Source organism: Berghia stephanieae, chromosome 6 (genome assembly GCF_034508935.2).
Source record: "Berghia stephanieae isolate SIO BIC M18660-M18661 chromosome 6, UCSD_Bste_1.3, whole genome shotgun sequence".
Classification (NCBI taxonomy): domain Eukaryota; kingdom Metazoa; phylum Mollusca; class Gastropoda; order Nudibranchia; family Aeolidiidae; genus Berghia; species Berghia stephanieae.
Genome location: NC_088365.1, coordinates 22,899,094 through 22,909,093, shown reverse-complemented (window position 1 = coordinate 22,909,093; position 10,000 = coordinate 22,899,094). Strand labels below are relative to the sequence as shown.

At 38.2% G+C, this 10,000-nt stretch overlaps 1 protein-coding gene across 11 annotated transcripts in view; it reads left to right on the top strand.

Annotated features, from left to right (window-relative positions):
• The window catches only part of LOC144974690 (putative adenosylhomocysteinase 3), a 256,230-nt gene that overhangs the window by 158,135 nt on the left and 88,095 nt on the right, over positions 1 to 10,000 (top strand). Inside the window, exon 1 of one of the 11 annotated variants that reach the window (XM_078917819.1) lies at positions 632 to 713. The exons of 8 other annotated variants lie outside the window; for them this stretch is intronic. The gene's annotated coding sequence lies outside the window, so the exon portion shown is untranslated. Of the gene's footprint in view, positions 1 to 631; positions 714 to 1,266; positions 1,372 to 10,000 lie in introns of those variants that run through there. 2 more of the 11 variants (XM_078917820.1, XM_078917821.1) reach the window with 2 other exon arrangements.

Here is a 10,000-nt window from a genome sequence, read left to right as displayed (position 1 = left end):
ATCATTTTAATGGATCGGTGTAAGAAGCCAATGTTTTCTGACCAAAAAAAATAAAGACGTTTTGTCATTGTGGTGGAGTGGACCTTGTTTCTAATCACTCGTCATTCATACTACATAATATCGTATCGTGTCTTATCGTATCGTATCGTATCGTATCGTATCGTAGGTAGATTAGATAAATAATGTTTATTGTTATTGGTTCCACTTCTTGGCGTGACTAGTCAACCGTGATATTCTTTATTTTAACCCTTTAGGCACCGGTTGCTTCCATTTTACCCCAACTCCACGTCATTGTTATCGTTTTGGGATTGTTGTTGTTGTTGTTGTTGTTGTTGTTTTTTTTTTTTTTTTTTTTTTTTTTTTTTTTTTTTGGGGGGGGGGGGGGGGGGGGGTTTCAAAGCCAAGAGAACAGTAAATGCAAGCCGACTCGATAAAGCCCCGGGAAGCTTTGCTGTTACTGCTGTCTTGGTGAAAACGGTTTGGTTTGCGGTTTTAGATGGGTGAATAATGTGGGAAGTGTTTGGTTTGAAAGGAAATCCGTTTCGCGGCGAAAGGGTTAAGACGAACCACAAAACAGTTCAATAGACTACAAGGTTAACCACCGTGTTGTATGTCGTGTTACGGTCAGAAGTTTTGGGGAAACGAGAAACGATTCACACTTCTAAAACCGAAACTAAACCGATCTGTTCATTATAACCTCAACACATTGTAGTGTAAGCAGTGGTTGTCTATCTATTACTATTTAACTCTTACTTATTCATAACATTATTGTGTATTATTAGTATTAGATATTATGCTTCTAGTTATCTTTCACTAGGATTTTAAGCGGAGCATATTGTTTGTATTAGTGGTGGTTGGTGGTTTGTATTAGAATACAAGTTGTGGTGTAAGTAAGCTGTTTGGTATCGACGTTAGTTTTTTAATCTGAATGATCACTTGTGCGTTTTCGTTGTTATCGTAAGTACGTACTTACGTATGTGCTTGGTACTTTATGATATCCATTTCATACACAGTGTGAGCAGGATGTTCTGTGGGGATTATAATCTATAAATAGCAGTTTAAGCTGTTTTAAGTTCGCTCGATTGTACGAGGACGCGGGAAGGGGTGCAATCAGCAATCCAACCACCACCACCTTCACCACCACCACCACCAACAACAACACCACCACCACCACCAACAACAACAACCACCACACATCCACCACCACCACCACCACCACCACCAACCACAACAACCACAACTTGAAATATCGTAGAGAAGCAGCAATCAATACACGGAGTGTTGGATTGTAAACACACACACGGTGTTCGTGTTCGTGGTGGTGCTGGTTGTGTTGTTGTTCGTTTGCTTTCGATTCGGATTCTGGTTGTTGTTAGTTTTTTATTTATTTGTTGGTGTTTGGGTTTATTTGTTGTTTTTAATATGTTTTTTAATTTATAACTCAATCGTGGTGCTGCTGTTGGCGGTTGTAATAGTAATAATAACCGTCTCAAAGCGGTATTATCTCGGTGTGAACAAGCTGCCAAAAGGGGTCTTAGATTCAAGAAATTGGAAATGTTACTTATGTTGTCATTTCATGGCTATAGGTACAACTTTTAAAAGACAAGTCATGTCATTCAGAGCCATTAGGCCCATGGAGACGGGGTTTATCGAGGTTTCCTTAGAAACGGAGAATAACAGTTGCTCGCTACCCTTTGGACAAGACGATACTCTATCGCATTGTACTTCCCTCCAGATCTAACAGACCCAGCTATCTAATCATTGCTAGGTGGATAGGGGGGGAGGGGGGGGGGGGGGTCTCGACTTCACCCTCGACCGATCTCGGCCCCTTTGTATATGAAGCGAGTGGTCTACCTACTGAGGTTACCTGGAACCACCATCCCTGTCGAAACCTACCCCCTCCTTTCTATTGCATTTATTATGCTCAATGAAACTTTTAAACTTATTCCCACTTTGATATTTTTGTCTATAAATCCCATTTTGAGCATCTAAATAAATGGTGGATCACAATTATTAGTTGTTATTACAGACAGGTGTATGATTGGGATGGCGTGTTCGTCTTTGATCTCATTTGATAGCCGCTATCAATTCTCATTGAACTCATATTCATTTTACCAGAGTTAAGTGCCCTTGTCTTGAAAAAACATGGATTTTTTAAAAATGGCCAGGAAACCCGTCCTCTAATTACCATTAAATATTGATCGCTTTAAATGACCTTCGACTTGACGAAAAAACCTCAAACCTGAGACTTCGTGAAGTCTTCTTTTTCAATCCCAGGTTTGAGAGTTTTTGTTTTTTTCCAAGAGGAGCGTCATTTAAGTTGAGCGATATTTGAAGGACGAGTTGTTTTGTTGTTTTTTTTTGGCGAATTTTTTTATAAATGTTTTTTTTTTCCAGTCGACGGCACTTGACTAACGGGTTAATGATCTTGTTTTTTTTTTGTTTTTGTTTTGTTTTTTTAATTTCCTTTTTTAAAATGTTATATTTCTTGTTGATTTGGTTTCCATTAAAGATAGCTTTGATCCACCGTTCATTCATCGGGACGTGCATGCTATTTTAATTTAATTTGATTCCACAGCCACGGGCTTCATTAATAAAATTACTAATTATGCGTATCGGTAATTAATGAGGAGATGGGACACTATATTTGTTTTTGGTTTTGTTTTTGTTTTTGTTTTGATGAATCCAAACAAACTACACTAAATCATGGTCGGTAATCATTGGATTGGTTTATCATTGCTATTTTGTTTTTTATGACAGAGTTGCCAAATTTCCCGTATATTTACGGAATTCAGTATGTTATAAATCCCCTGTATATTTTCCAGTCACCTGATAAACTGATACAAAGTAAGTACATGATGTCTTGTTACTGGAGTTCAGGACTCAGCAGATAGGGGTCGTCGTCGGTCTATGAGTTTGGGTCAAAGTTCGTAGTAAACTTTTGTCTCCTGAATTGACATTCAGGTAATTAGTGACGGCTGTGATGCGGAAAGATTGGTGGTGTTTAATTGGAGACATCTTGAGTTGACCTTAAACCAGTTCCTAGGTAAATTTTTATTGTTTCCTCTTCCTCCTCCTCCTCTTCCTCCTCCTCCTCCAGCTCCTCTTCCTCCTCCTCCTCATACTCCTCCCCCTCCTCCTCCTCCAGCTCGTCCTCCTCCTCCTCATCCTAATCCTCCTCCGCCTCCTCCTCCTCCTCCTCCTCCTCCATTATCATCATCGTATATTTATTTATTTATTTATTTAATAATTAGTTTAATTCATTTATTTGATTTTTCCTGTCATTGAACTCCCATGATTGCAGGCAGGTTGTAGATCATTCACCTCGATGTTCCAGTTATTGATTGATTTATTGATTGATTGGTTTAATAATAAACATTAGCATCTCACACGCAGCGTTATTTCAAACGAGTGTGTGTATTTAGTGTGAGACCTTATCTCAGTCATACACTGATAAAACACATAAGAAATTCCTTGCCTGAATTATAGTCTATTTATCGGTAGTCAAAGATGATTCCTGTCCTTAACCTGACAAAAGTCTAAATAATCCTTTCTTTACGTGCTATAATATAATATCTAGATATAGCAAATTGCCGTATTTTTTTACGATGAATTTTTCATTATTTTCTTTTCATCTTTCTTTTGCACGAAATCACGAAATTTAAATTGTGTTTGTTGCTGTTGCTGTTGTTGTTTTGTTGTTGTTGTTGTTGTTGGTGTTGTTGTTGTTGTTGTTGTTTTTGTTGTCGTTGTTGTTGCGGTTGTTTATGTTATTATTATTATTATTATTATTATTATTATTATTATTATTATTATTATTGTGTTGTTGTGTGTACAAGAAGAACTTAACGACGTATTAAACAGCGCGATTAGATAAAATGGAGTTATGTAGATTTGCATGTTATTCGCTCTCGAGTCTCAGTTTAAACAATGTCTGCAAATATTGTGTTCTGTGGATCTGAAATTATTATGGACAGGGATTATAAGGGGAGGATTAAACCTGAGGCTTATTTCGACAATTTTGAGATCGTTTTACTTTATCGAATAATCGATACATGCAGATAATATTTAATGACGAAAAAGTAATAAAAAGTGTTTTATTATTGTAAGACACGGCTGAAGGATTAGTGCTGGTGGCTTAGATGATTATGTGAGACCGTATAATTATTTTATTGATTGATTTTTGTGGACTAGGACTGGGGCTGGGGTGGTTGTGGCGTCAAGCTCTTAATGAGACCTGTCGACTATTTGGTGAATGCTGTACCTTCCTTTATTCTATGATCAGCTATATCTATTTATCTATCTATCTAACTGTCTGTCTGTCTGTCTGTCTGTCTGTCTGTCTGTCTGTCTATCTATCTATCTATCTGTCTGTCTGTCTGTCTGTCTATTTATCTATCTATCTATCTGTTTGTTTGTCTGTATGTCTGTCTATCTATCTATATCTATTTCTCGGTGAATGTCTTCCTTTATTTTATTCTCAATTCTCTCTCTCTCTCTCTCTCTCTCTCTCTCTCTCTCTCTCTCTCTCTCTCTCTCTCTCTCTCTCTCTTTCTTTCTTTCTTTCTTTCTTTCTTTCTTTCTTCTCTTCCCCTCCCCCCTCCTAATACATCGTCTCATTCGTAAATATGTCATACATCCATCCATCCAACCAACCAACCAGCTTTATTTTCATCACACCAGAACAGAAAGAATAAAAATATACATGAACGCATAAAAAGTGAAAGTTTATCCCGTAATTTCCATTGGAATGACAATTTTATCAAGTCCGTGTTGATAGTTTGCAGTCGTGATTTGTTTCTTCTCCAACCAGGTAATCAGTCATCACGCCATCGCATCGTGAGAGAGAGAGAGAGAGAGAGAGAGAGAGAGAGAGAGAGAGAGAGAGAGAGAGAGAGAGAGAGAGAGAGAGAGAGAGAGAGAGAGAGAGAGACGATTTGTTTACATCCCTGCTTGGCGGATTCTGTGCCAATTAGTTTTGGATTCCAATTCATTTTCGTTTCGACCTTTTCTGATTGAATTGAATCTCTTCCAATTTTCGTTATTTATTTATTTATTTATTTATTTATTCTCTCTCTCTCTCTCTCTCTCTCTCTCTCTCTCTCTCTCTCTCTCTCTCTCTCTCTCTCTCTCTCTCTCTCTCCACCCCATCCTCTTCTCCCTTCACCCCGACTACACATATTCTCGCCTTCACCCTAGTCTTCCCCAAGGTTGTAGTGATCACCAGTTGGTCTATTGAGTTGATAGATGAGAAATCAGACAAGTATAGTGTGGAGGGAGTGGGGACACAGGTACTGGGATGGATGTCAGATTGCATTATTATCAGTTTGTGATGGGAGGTGTGGTGTCAACAAGGTCACCTTGGTGAGATGTTCACATTGCACCTTTATTTATCATCATTATCATCATCGTTGTCGTCATCATCATCATAATTGACACTGTAATCGTCGTCGTCGTCATCATCATCATTATCATCATCATCGTTGTCGTCATCATCAGAATTGACACTGTAATCGTCGTCGTCGTCGTCGTCTCACACTCCATCACTGCCACAGACAGATTTCTGGTTAAAATGAAAAATAATTTATTGATGAGACCACCCGGCCGCTCCCTTCGCCCCCCCCCCCCCCCCCCCCCTCCCGTCTTTCCTCATGATATTCTGTTGGATTCCATGTGCGTGGTCCTATTGATTCCAGTAGATCTGGGACTACTTGGGCAATTGATAGTCACAGCAATTCATTTGGATGAAAGCAGTGAGGAGGATTTGGGGGGGGGGGGGGGGATTATTAACCCTTTCGAGGCGAGAATGAATTTCTTTGAAATCACAATGTAGATATCGCTTCAGTCATCGGGTTGTAGCAACCACAGACTAGGAGATGGTAGCAACAGACCTTTCTGTTTTCTCAAACTAGAAGGAAGTAACAGCGATGGACTTTGGTCATGGCTCCCTACGTTGTCCAGTGTTATGACTGCCTTAAGTGAATCGCTGTTATGCTGATCTCTTGGAGGAACGGATGTGACGTAATACCAGGTTACATTAAAATCACGCGTGTTTCTTATAATATTTGCAGGTCTAATAACCCAAAACCCATTGTTATCAAACCAACGCAGGCCATTGTCCATTACAAGAATGTTAAGCCACTCAAACCTAACACCGACTATATCCGTAGCATACCCGGTTACTTTTACCCCATGCCTATTTATTACATTTGTCTGAGACAAATTACAGACGTACTATCAAAGCTAATGTTTTTAGATTTTACATGTTAGTGGGTAGTTGAATAAAACTATCTATGTACATGCTCATTTTTATCTAGGACTGAGTGAGTGGAATCAAGCTCGTAATTTAATAGCGTTTTGTTATCCTACCTACACATAATATGTCCACGTCTATTGCAATCGAACTCAGCGTGTAAAGGGTTGGTTGGTTGATTGATTGCATTGCATGTCGGATCGAATTGCTATCTATCACTATCTCTCTCCATAGATTTTCATGGACGGGGAACAGTTGAAGCCTCGTGGGAAATAGAGCAGGCATCTTTTATTTACTTTCCTGTCTGTATCACAGCGTTTCAAAGACCGTATTAATAACGCACGTTGTCTAGGTAAGGGCATAGACAGCTATTCGTGATGATGGCATTGGTGGCCCCAAAGAGAAAGCTTCTATTTCTGTTCAAATCATTGCTGCTAAGTAAATGTTTCACGTTGCGTGGACTCGTCTCTCTCTCTCTCTCTCTCTCTCTCTCTCTCTCTCTCTCTCTCTCTCTCTCTCTCTCTCTCTCTCTTTATCTATCTATCTATCTATCTATCTATCTATCTATCTATCTATCTATCTATATCTCTATCTATTTACTCTATTTGTCACTTTATCTGGATGACTTTCACATAGTTATGACGAAGTTCACCCTCCGTCTTCCCACTACCCACACACAGACAGTGGGAATTTTGAATGTTGCATCTTTCCTCTGTATTGATATATCGGCCAGAAAGTAACGTCGCCGATCAGAATGAATTGTCGACAGCATTTACCAGTGTATGATCAAGATGTTGACAATGTTTAATGTCAAATCTTCAAAGACAGAAAGTAGAAATGAGACTGAATCGAGAAGTAGACCGTTTTGTTTGTTTACCGATTGTTCATTGCATTCCCTCAAGTCATGGAATGTTTGTTGGCATTAATAAGAGGGGTGGAAAAGTAAAAGATTGGAATTGACTGACGGAAATGTCAATATTAACCCTTTATGACGGTCTGGGTTCGAGTTTTTAATTTTTTTACTCTGATCTGACATATTTAGTGTTGTCACCAGGACTGATGTAGCTTTTTTATTTTTTTTTGTTTTGTTTTTTTTTTTTTTTTTTTGGGGGGGGGGGGGGATAATAAAACAAAACAGTACAACAAATCACACATTTAATCATTTGGTCAGAAAAGCTCGATCGATTAAAATGACCATCAACTTGACCAAAACGTTCAATTCTGGGAATTCGTGAAGTTTGAGAGTTTTTGCCAAGATGAGGGTAATTCTAATCGATCGATATTTGAAGGACGACTTTTCCGGCCTAAATTATAAATACACGTTGTTGTTTTATTTGGGGGGGGGGGGTTGTTGTTTTTTTTGTTTATTTGTCGTTTTTTATTTCTTTATTTATTTTCTTATTATTATTTGTTTTCTCTCTCTCTCTCTCTCTCTCTCTCTCTCTCTCTCTCTCTCTCTCTCTCTCTCTCTCTCTATCTCGCTCGCTCTCTCTCGCTCTCTCTCTATCTCCATGTTCAATCATCCATTTCGGCTTCCATCATCTTCTTCCAATCAACGACAATAATGGTCCACAGCTGTTTCCTCTCGTCTTTACAGCACCCCAAAAAATGGTAGCATTATTAATAAAGGGATTTCCGTATTATATTACATACTACGAGATTATGATTTATCAATACAGAGCTGCCAATGTATCAATCAGAGGTGAATTTCTAAAATGCGAGACTTTCGACGTGATTCCTTCGTGCTTTTGGAGCTTGGTCTGTCACTAACTAGGCTGCATGTCTGATGTTCATTAATAGACAGGCCTGCCACTTACTATTCTACATTATGTCTGGCGCTTGGTAAAACAGACCTGTCAATCGGATGGGAAAGCTCTGAGCTGTAGGGATATAAACCCAGCGTAAGATAGTGTGGGAAGAAAATAGACATGGGACCTCATGTCACCTGTATGAACTACGCTCCATCAATTTTAAAAAAAAAAATCATTTTAAAGTGAGGATTGAGAGAGCCAAGTCTGGAAATAATTCATACAGATTCCTCTCTTTAATTTGGATAAACCTTGGTGTTTTTTTTTAATTTGTTAATTTTTTTATTTTTTTTTTACAAATGCACAGCTATCAGTGGCAAGTCATCAATCTGTTGGGAGACTTTTGGAATGTAGGGATAATGATTCAAACTTATTATTGTTGTAAAAACGTCTGACATTCAGGGCGGGCTATGCGTGTGGGTAGTAGGAACACTCCAGAATTATAGAAGTATCATGAAAAGGTTGGTACTGGCACAGTAGTGATTTATTGCTGACCCCTCAAGCGGTACGATATATATATATATATATATATATATATATATATATATATATATATATATATATAATATATATATATATAATATATTAAAGAACCGATTAAAGACCCCCCCACCCACCCCCCCCCCCCCCCCCACCCCCCGCAAACAGTTGGTCTTTGTTATATATATTTAACGGACAGATTTATCGAAAATGTTGCATATTTATACACAACACGTCGTCAATTCATCTTTGAAGGAAGAGTTTTCTGGCCAAATTTTATAGAAAATGTGTTTCAGGTTTGTTTGCTTGTTTGTTTTTACAAAGTACGACAGAATACATCCATTTGTGAAAGTTTCAGGTTTAAGACTTTGTAAAAAGTTTAGGGACGTTTTAATCCAGCGATATATTATTATGAAGTACAAGTCGGCAGGGCAGATTTTAAAAATATATACATATAGGGAATGAGATTAGCGGAAGAGTAGCGTCCCTTGATTGGACGTCACCGTACAGAGAGAGAACGTCAAAATGGTTTTGCCCATGCGTCTCTCTCGTCCTCGCTTTCGATGAAGTGTCTCATGCCGCACAACCAACATGACGTTCTCTCTCTAATAACTTTTCCGCTAATGACTTCCAATCAAGGGACGCTACTCTTCCGCTAATCTCATTCCCTATATAAAAGGTGTTTTGTCCGTGTTAGGCAAAGTTGTCATAGAATATTTTGACAGGTCGCACAGCCCAAATTTGAGAACCATGTCGTGTGATTAAGAATGTGACAAATGCCGGCATATTTATTCGCTTGGTGGGTATAAACAGCTTTTTGATCAGTGCTAGTAAATAAGAAAAGTAATGCTTGATGTAATATTTTGTCTGGAACAAATAAAGGGTTTTTAAAAAAAATCTACAGAATAGTCTCAATGTCCCTATATATCACCAACATTACTTGCCCTCCTCTCACGTATGTTTAGTAACGAGTTAAATAATCCGATGCTGTTTGTTAAAGTTTCTTATTATGTATTGATAATAAACACATCTTTCTAATCAACACTAAATCATGTTCCCACCACACCAATAATTCTAAACGAGCTCATAAATTGCATTTAGTCTCCCAGACTCTTCCAGACGCTTGCGTTCTTCCCATCCACATCCACCTCCACCTCCACATACCTGCCACTGGAACAGATTTAATCGGTGAATTACAGATTTTTTTGAGAGCGGAATATTATGGCCGAATTCTGATTACTTTGTCTTTGTCTTTTTGTTTTTCTTGGCAAATTTCGATTTTTACCCTTTGTTATGTTTCTTTTTGTTACTATTTTAATAGAATAATGTTAGTAATATTGCTACTTTTTAAAGAACAGGTTGTACGGCACAAAATACGCCACACGACATCACAATTCTAAACCACCTTGGACAATTGAAATAAATATGGATTTGATCGTTCTTTTTTTTTTTTTTTTTT